We start from the raw sequence: 10,248 nt of genomic DNA on the forward strand, positions 1-10,248 counted from the left end.
AGTAAATGATGCTAACACTCCTCCCCCTCAGTAGGTTGGTGAGGTTTGCTACTGGATGTGACCAAGTGTTTGGATTTCCAAGAGATGAGGACCACATCAGAATTTAGATTAGTTACATGTCTGTGGGGGCTCTGTGGTGACAGCTGTGTTGTCAGAGCCCCCAAGTGAAGGCACAGTCTGGGCTGATGGCAGGAACTGCTGTCAGAGCTACAGATCAGCCTCAGACAGCAAAACCAAGCTGCTCCCAGAGCAGTCATGTCTCTTCAGAGGTCATGCTGGTGGAAAGTGGTCAATCAGTAGCATGTGTCTTGTGCTCTGATGTATCTATGTTGGCAAACATTTGTTCTGTACACTTCGTGTAAGCATGTTACTGATGAATAAGATGATGTGGGAATTTTATCCGTCTGCTCTCTGAGTGCTTTTGGAAATCAATGTAAGAGGTTTGGTTTTGACTATGAAGTGTCACACTCTCATAGCTGACAGCAATAGAGCACACTTGTGCAACTGTGGTTTAATTAGCTGACAGCCCTGTTTTTATTGAGTAATGGCTAAATCCACCAGTACAAGAAGTATCTTCTGTCAAGAACAGGAGCTAGTTTGGAGACAAGTTAGCAAACATGTATTTTAGGACTTCATCATCAGATAATGCTATCAGAGGCTGGAACTCCTTCTAGTTGTTTGTGTGTGTCTGAAGATCTGTCATGTATCTATCTGGATGTTTTCTCTATTACAATCCTGTCAAAAGCAGCATTTTTAAGAAAATATTGGGTTTTTTCAAAGGCAAATACTAGATTCTGGTCAACATCTGATTAATGTTTGTTATTAAAAGCGTATTTGTGTCTGGCATTGGAAAAGACATGAATGGAAAGCCCATGTTTTTGTAACTAAAAGCACTATGGACAACTACAAAAGCTTATAGCTGGATTATGTTGTCTTTCTGCTATATTTAGTAACACAGTAGAATGCTTTTGGAAGAGATATTAGATGCTGAAATAGTGATTCCAAATATAAACGAGGTCCCTAAGGCATGAATGTAATGTCTTGCTTGTAACTCTAAATTACTTTTTTATAGCTAGAACTAGCATGTCTAGTGGCTAATTATAATGTAGTCTGATGTTATGCCCAACCACCTCCTTCTCTGCCTTTTTCATATGCACCATTTAACCTCCTAGGTCTTCATTTTATAAAGGATTGAGTGCATTGGAATCTTACTAAACAAAAAAAGGCAAACAAAAACTTTTCATACAGGAATGGATTTAAACATGATCTGAAACGTGTGATGAGGCATTTTGCTGAATGCTAGTGGTTTTTTCTCTCTGAAGCATCCTGGAATAAAGATGTGGTGTGGTTCTAGGACAAAAAAACAAACCTCAATGTAGTTACGAAGATAAGTTATTTATACTTTTTCAAATTCAACAAAAATAAATAAAATTTACATTTCAAGCCTGAAATTGATTTCTCGAATGCTGTAACACTTGCATATAAGAGGGGAAAGTACAGCACTTTGGAGATCTCAAGAGTGTTTTCTATTTTCTAGTTTGAGATGCTGTTCCATTGGATTAAAAAAAATTTAAAAATGCAAGAAAACCCAAACAAAGCAAATAGAAGCAATTTTTACCTGATCAAACTAAATGGGAATTGCAGTACTTACTCTTCTACTCTGTCTAGCTTTGTGAAGAAAAGTGTTTACCAAATGCTGGAGTGTTACTGAAAATGTCCATGCTGCAAAGATCAATAACTGGATGGTTCTTGAGACAAGTCAGTGGTGTTATCTGCACTTTAGTGAAGGACAGATTACCAGTCAATGAGAATCAAAGGTGGGGACATACTGATCTATAAAAATCTTGGAGATTCAGGATTATTCTATGCTCACAAATCTATGGGTGGGGAAAATAGAAAGAGCTCATTTGTTTCTTCAAAATAAAGCAGGGATCTGGAAATATCCATGAGAGATCTTTCTTTTATATTTGGGATAAAAACACATAGCTTCATGTAGAATACAGAAAGAGAATAAACTAGTTTGACAAAAACTCCGTAAACATTTCAAAGGTGAGGCTGGGATGGGGTGGTTTGGGTGTCACTGTCTTCCTAGCTGTTATGAAACATAGGAGCTATAAAAACTCTGGTGATGGTAAAAGAGTCTAACTTTCATTCAGAGAGGTTTGAAAGGAAACTGAGCTAAAAAAAAAAAAGAAGATTTTCAGCTTGGAGTGAGAATCTTTTGTCCCCGTTAGAAACATTCTCAATCAGTGCTACTCATGCAGGCACTCTCCTGATGTGCAGGTAAGGTGTAGGATGTCTTGTTCAGGTTTTGAGGAACTTTATTTGGGTAATGGGAGAACATATGACTGGACATTTATAATCTAACTGGCAGCAAAAACTGTATGAAGCAACCAATTAGTGTAACAAAGGGTCTTGTTATTTTAAACAACGAAGAGGACCATCTGCTTGGTAGGTTTGTGAGACATAGAATCATAGAAGAGTTTAGTTTCAAAAGGACCTTAAAGACTATCTAGTTCCAACCCCCTGCCATGGGCACGGATACCCTCCATTAGACCAGGTTTCTCAAAGCCCCATCCAATCAGGCCTGAATCTCTAAGATGATTTTGATTATATCTCGGAAAAGTATGAAAAAGAAAGCAAGACTAATTTCCTCATAGTTTCACAGAATTTATGCCTGTAGGATGCAAATTAAAAATATCCTGAAAATATTAGCTTTTACTGCTCTAAAAGCTTGATCCCTAACTCAGGAATCCATGGCTGACAAAATCCCTCAGCTCACAGATCAGTTCTGTGAATTCAAAGAAACAGTTAAAGCTACAAAGAACTTTGCAACTGGATGCAGCTTTACAGCCAAAATGAGTTATAAAACATTTTGCAGAGTACTGCTACTAAATATAGATATGCATTGAGTTGAGAAAATGAAGAGAGACTGGATAAAGTCAGTCAGCACAACGTTGCCCAGTTCTTACAATGGAGAAAATTTACCCACCATTAGTCCACATGTTATTCAGTAGATGGTGTCCTGCTGTCTTCTGGATGAGGCCTTACTAGTTTTTTCTTTCTTATCCCATTTGATTATCTGTTGTGCTCCTTCCCTTCACTCCCTGGGCTATTTTCTGCTGGATTGCAGCTTGTTCTTTTCTCTTCCATAATTGTCATTGGGCAATGGACCAATGTGTCACAAGTAGAATTGCTTAACATGTATTTATCAGATTGTTTATTTACATATATTTAACAACTTTTGGGCATAAATGTATAGTGCCACAAAAAAACCCTGTTTTTGCAAAGCACTCACATATTCCAGCAAATGAAAGTCTACTGTTTTTAGTAAATTTTAGTTAATTTATTTGAAAAATTACAGGAAATACAGAGTTAATGTCAAACCTGGTTTGGTTTTGTTTTTTTAAATTAAATGCTTGTGTCTTTTTGGAAACTCTCTTAACCTTCCCTAATCTATGTAGTTTTAAGTTTCCCATTAAAAAAATTAATTGAGCTTCTCTCCCCTAATACAAGACAACCCTTTCCAAATGGGATTTAAATCCTGTATCTGTCTGGTCATTCAGTTTTTGTAGGTGCAGTCCTCTTTCTACATTAGGATCTAAAAGTGTTCCCACAGAAGATGACAGCAACTATGAAGTAGGAGATTTTTCCCTAGGTCTGTGTCAATATGGGAAACTGACAGTCATTAGCCTCAATTAAAGATGGGAGGACTGACATTTGGAGGGGAAAAACTAAGTGGTTTGGCAAGTCTTAAAAGAAACTTGGAGCATGCCCTCTGAATCTCAGTTCATGGGGACATCTTTCCCCTGAGAAACCTAAATATTCTATGGCTTTAGCATTCCATTCCCCTGCTAGATTTTTTCCCTTCTTCATTTCACTCAGAAAATAATCTTTGACCATAAACTCCTGGGAACAGGAGCTGTCATCTGTATTTATTCTCTGAAATGGCTGAGCTGCTCTTAGTTGTAGGAAATTAAATTATAAACAAAATGTATCCACTTCCTTTTTTTCTTGTTTGTATCCTTCCTTCCTTCCTTCCCTCCTTCCTTCCTTCCTTCATCTCTTCCTTCCTTCCTTCCTCTCGTCCTTCCTCTCTTTCTCTTTTTCTTTTTTGAAGTGGCGGGCACCATGTGACGTTAGCTTCCTTAAAAATTCATATTCCAGTGGATTTAATGAGTGTTTGGGAGCCAGATGGCATACCATATTTTTTTCCAAACATTTTAAAGCACATAACAGAAAATTCATGTTGACAGGAGTGCTTTGCTGAGGTGTCTGTAAGGCAAATGTGTTACTTGTTACTATTAGAGCAGAATAATTGTTTATGAAAGGCATCCTCAAATTCAACAATGATTCAATGAAGTAAACAGAAATGAATTGTGCTATGTAAACACTGCACACTCTGCAGAGATGTTACCCACTTGTATAGGCTGACTCAAATAATTATGACCTGAGTGGAAATGCATGATGAAGTGTAGTATTATGCAGTGATAGTCACTGAAGCCCAGATTCAGGCAATTTTGTAGGAAAATCTCCAGTCTGTGGGCAGTATTATGGAGAAGGCTATGGCTGGAGACAACAAAGATGACTCTACTTCCTGTTAGGTAGAACGAGAGAAGCATTCTTCCTTCTTTTGTCTACTAGGAAGAGAAAAAACTGTGAAACTAATATCCAGGCAGAAGGAAAAGACATAAAAGCAATGGACTCTACTATTCTAGTTAATATTGGTTGGACCTATAGGTACAGCTTAAAAAGTCACATCTAATGATCCGTGTGCTGCAGTCAACTTGGAGTAGAAACCAGCTATCTGGTGTGGGGAAAAAAGCAGGATCCTTGATAAATGCATGGTCTGCACATATCCATCTTCTCTGTTTCAGTAGCTAAACTGTGAAAATTAGGAGGTAAGTACTAGCTTGAACCTTATCAGAACATTCAGTGTTAAATAACTCTCTGAACCTCTTTTTTTCTTTTAAAAAACTTTCAAACATGGACAAGTGTACTTCATTCCTGATTTTTTTTTCAGTGCTCTTCAGAACTGACATTTTTGGCAAATTTATAGTTCCCTAACCAACAAAACAAACAATCCAACAATGGTATATTAATTTTACATCCATTGAAACAACTGGTATGGGGAGTGTTTCTTTAGTCAAGAAAAAAGAACAGGATGTGTAGAAACTGGATAAAGAGAGGCTGAACTGTGACAGAAAGGAGAGCTTCTCTCCAGCAGGCTGGTGATAATCTACCACTGCAATGTGCAGAATACAGTATATTCTGTATATTCAGTATAGAAAAGGTATATAACCTTATAGAGAAGATTTAGGCAAGTGAGGATAAAACAAAAAAAAGTGTACTTAAAATATATATAGGAATTTTTACTGTTTTGGAAAAAAGAAATCAAAACAGGCTCCTGTAGTGCTCTACAGCTGTATCAGCCTGTTTTGCTTAGCTTTGTATCAGAATTGTTGTTCATCACTTTTGAAGTTTAATAGTATAGCAGTGTAGTCATAGGATGGTAAAATACACACCTTCTAGACTGATCTAAATTGCTCTTTTTTTCTCCCTTTGCAATAAATATTTCATTGTGTTTTCTATAAAGTTCATGTATAGGATTCATAACAAAATGCCCTTCTGGAGTTTACAGATAATAGCTTGTGCAGTCCTGGGTTTCTGCAAGCCACACTGTTATCTGTATGTGGTCAGGCAGGAGTGGGTACCAGACATCTTATGAGGAGCTCAAAAAATGTTTGACTTCTGGCAGAATCTTGTCATAAACTGTGATTGAAAAACCCCAACTGTTGAAATAAGGTAGGCATTGTATAGAATCAAACATTACACACACTCTGGTGTAAACAATAGCTAATTTTTTCCAAGGATGCTAAACTCTTCTAGTAATTATTGAAAGAAATTATTCACTGTGATAGATAAATTTAAAAAATGGTGTAAGCAATCATCTGAAAATTCCTCTTTTCATCTTTAATAACTTAATCCTTACCTCATTAAGCCAGCTGATTGGCTATTATTATGATTGACTGCTTTATTGGAAGGACATACAACAGTAAGAGCTTCGGTATGTCACAAGAAGATAAAGTCTTCAGCAGCTCAGTTAAGTACGTGAGCGAGATTAAATGACAGAAAGTATCTTCACAAGGAGATGTGATATGAAACTAGATTTATTTAGGACAATCTGATAGAGAAAATTGAAACGTTGAGAGTTCCTTGAAAACTCTCCAAGTATTACTGTACGTGATTCAGGCTGCAAAATGGTAACAGCTGTAAAGAATATTGGGTTTGACAATTCCTATAATACTGGTGAAGATAAAGGAGGTGAACAGTCTATGAAATCTCAGAGATTGTCACTATCCCTATTTATTATGGACTGTGTTCTACACTCATTGCTGGCAAATATCAGTTGAAGTTTTGCCAGTATAAGTCCTTATGTTTAGGATCACAGGTATTTGCAATTATGGAGGGATGAGTACACGGTCCCTTGACTTGCTGCTTTGTGTCAGCAAGTAGATGTGCTCCATTAAGCTGGTATTCCTGTACTCAGTAAATTTGTGCCTCATTAGGGCTAACCTTGAAAACATATTCATAGTCACATAATGAATGTATGCTAAAATAGGTTAGGCTATAAAATAGGTTAATGCTTGTGGATATGCCTTCAGTTTCCTGCTTTAAACAGCTCTTGGACTCCTCATAAATCTTATGAATGTCAAGGTAGATATTTGGAGGAATCCCTTAAATATTTCACTTCCATGTGTCTCAGGTCTGCTATTTCCTGGGGGCTAATTAATGTGTTTATGAAACAAAGACTTTACTTGTATAAGTCCTTAGAGCTTCTCATGAGAAGGGAAATGAAGGACCAACTCTTGTTGCTTACTAAGTATGTTCTTCTATTCCTGCATTAATGTCCTTTAGCTGAATTTTCTTACCCTAACGAATTCAGTCCAAATCACTAGGTCAAATGATTCCATCTTTACCTGCCTTCTCCCCCCTCCCCCAATTTACATCTCTCCCCCTTTCTCCTTGTCATCTTCTCCCAACATCCCATCTCCTTCCATTCCTCAGCAAAGCAAACTTCAAGATACAGTACATACAGTATACTGAATGTAAATATGAGTAGATGCAGTAAATTTTCAGAAGACTGCTTCACAGGACCAAAGTGGGCAACACTGAATTTGCCCATACCATTTGTGGAGATTCAAATAATTTGCCTTAATAAAGGCAGGAAAACCTCAACCCTTGCTCCATTGTAACAGGAAGGAAATTTTAGCTTGTTAGACAAACCTTTTCTCTCAGTCTTAATGTTACGAGCAGTTTTCTGTATGTTTTGGAGCTAGAACCCAGTTACCTTTGCTGACGAATACTTCTCAAAAATACTCTTTTTTCACCAGCAATTGCACTACCAGCTAAACAGACTTTTACGGGACAAATTAATTCTTGAAATGATTGGTCATGGATCTTACTTTGCAGTTTATATAAATACCTAGTGAATGGGAATATGGATGAGACTACGAAGGGCAGAATGGGGAAGTTAAGACTCTGTTCATACATGAAATAAAAACAAATTATGCAAGGCCTTGAATAGACTTTTATAAATGGCTTTTAGCTACTTTTAAGTAGAGACTACTTCTTTTCACAGTTGAGTATATTAGATATAATTAAATATAAATTGCCTCTAAGAGAACAGGAAAAGTGTTATTTACTCAGGGGTATTCAAATACTTCTGCAAACTCCTGAATGTTATTGTACTAGACTTCCAGTGGATATTCTTAACGCTTACAAAATATGCAATACACAAATGTTATCCTTTCTGTACAAAACTGTGAGTGGAGACTGCTGGGAGTGACATGTCCTTCTGTGGTGGTGTCAGCTTTGACTGCTTTCCAGATTGCCTTGCTGGGAGATGCTGACTGCTCTATGTGATGCCCTTTGCAGATTTGAAAAACTGTCTGTCTAAGAGGTGCTTAGACAGAAAGCGATGAATTTACTCCCTGGATGGCTGAGCTGTTTATTTCTTCTTTATTCCCAGTCCTCACTGGCTTGGAATGTATGAGCTAAACATTGATACATTCTGTGGCAGTGCAGCCCTTACATGAGGAGTCAGATGCATGGAGGAATTAAGAGATTTCAAGACATGCTGAGATCCTAGTTTCCAACTCTTTGGTCCAAAGTCTTCTGATACACAGCAGGAGTGGCCAGTGTCTGTGATCAGACCGGAGTTGTGGGCAGAGGCTGAATGTGTGACAGATGTTTCTTGAAGGTACTTTTACAGGAGTGGGTAATGTTGGGTTTGTTTTCTTTTAATGTGTCAGGTGCTGCAGGGCAGCACTGGAAGTGAAACGTTCCATTTTAGCAACAGATGAAGCAGCAATAACACAAGCTTCTCTCTGTTTCTTTCATGGTGTGCCTGACTTCTCACTAGGAGCAGCAGCAGTTCAGTGACTGTGCTAACTTAAACATGGGCCTCACGCTGACACGTGAAATACTACTAGTTGGAGTGGGGAAACCTGTTTAGACAGGAAGATATGAAAAAACAGGTAATTTGATGAAGTTCCAATGGCTTTGTTTTGTTCTGGCTTTTTTGGTGTGGGTTTTGGTTTTGGGGGTTTTTTTTAGAGTTTTCACAGAGTTTTTATATTTTTCATGGAGGTACCAGGAACAAGCTTCTTAAGAGGAAGAAGTTTTCCCTAAATTTTTTGAAAAGGTACATCTAAATTGTACACTTCATGTTGGCATGATAAAAGTTTACTGTTACCACACAAGAACAAATATTGCAGTTTATCATAGCCTTGTATCACTTACCTAGAAGGCTGAGGCCATATCAAAGACTTCTGGGAATTGTAACATAAAACTTATTAGTTATTTCACTTATATATTGTATATGTGTGTATATAGAAGATGTATATACAAATAATATTAGGAACTAGACCTGTTTTTTCCCTAGTGCAAATCACAAGAGCACATCTGAATAAAGGGGCAATTCAGGCTTGATAGAAACAAAAAAAGTCAGCAACCTCAGTGCTGAGCTGCCCAGGCAAGGTGGAAAATAATGAGGAGCCCTGATGATAATGTTCCTCTATGGCCTAAAGGAGAGCTTACCTAGAATGATGCACCTAGTCCAGTTACACCTCCTTTTTTACAGAAAGAAATGCATGGCAGTGTGTTGACTGTGTGACTTGTCACCCAGTTATCATTCGGCCTGGAAAGAAGGAAACCTCTTAAGCTCTCCCTGGCTTGATTTTGTTCTAAGCCCATGATTCCTGTATCCCATATACATGTCCCCATCACGAGATTTGCTTAAGCTAGGGAGGTCATCTTTAATACATCAGTTGAAAAGTAAAATAGTTTCTTGAATGTTTATTTCAACTGATGCTTAATCCCCAAGGTCTTAAATTTCTGGATAGTAATCATCTGGCTATAGTGTCATATCTCTGTGGCTCACTTTAATTTTTTGTTCTTGTTGCCATAAACTGAAACCAGATTGATGGTTATGACAAGCTTGTTCGATGATGAAAAACCGATGTTAGTGACAACGTTCCCAGTAAGACAGAAGACTTCAAAGCAGTTTTTCTTTTAGCTGAGTGCTCCAACCAACAAGTTTTTGTTTAAAATGGGACTGACGATAACTGCAGCCAGTTCTCCAGTTGCTTTGTCCCAGGCCTTACACAAAAACCATGTAATGTGTAGTATAGGCAACAAGCAGTATAGGCAACAATATGAAATGCTGCTGGACATTTGAGCAGCATTGCTCTTTCATGTGTGACTCTTGGCAGAAATGTAAGAGGCCACAGATTCGGGCACCAATGTGGTTAATGGTTAGCACTCAAGTTCCTCTGTAAATCTTGCCTCAAATCCAAACCCAAGAGGAATTTGAAATAGCTGGTAGAGAGGACCTCAATTACAGTGGCCCTTGTTTTGTGGCATTATGCTCTGATTTGTGTTTTGTGCTTTTAGAGGTCCAGGTCAATGTGCAGCAGCTACTTCGTGCCCCACATAAATTCTGGCAACGAGTACAGGGGCTTGGTGCAAAGCGTACTAGTGCCTAAGACGGACGTTGTCTGGTTATCCACATGTAAAATGGAGTTTAAAACCGGCAAGCGTAAGATGAAAGCAGAAGGGCTTCTCCGTGTGTGAGCGCAGGGGAGAAAGGAGGTGCGTGCAGGGCCGACACCAACCCTGCAGCTGTGGGGGCGGCCCCGCCGGGGCGGGTGTCCCTGCCGGGGCGGGTGTCCCTGCCGGGGCGGG

The sequence above is a fragment of the Neopelma chrysocephalum genome, unplaced genomic scaffold, assembly GCF_003984885.1.
Source record: "Neopelma chrysocephalum unplaced genomic scaffold, ASM398488v2 Primary Assembly neopelma1_42, whole genome shotgun sequence".
NCBI classification, from domain to species: domain Eukaryota; kingdom Metazoa; phylum Chordata; class Aves; order Passeriformes; family Pipridae; genus Neopelma; species Neopelma chrysocephalum.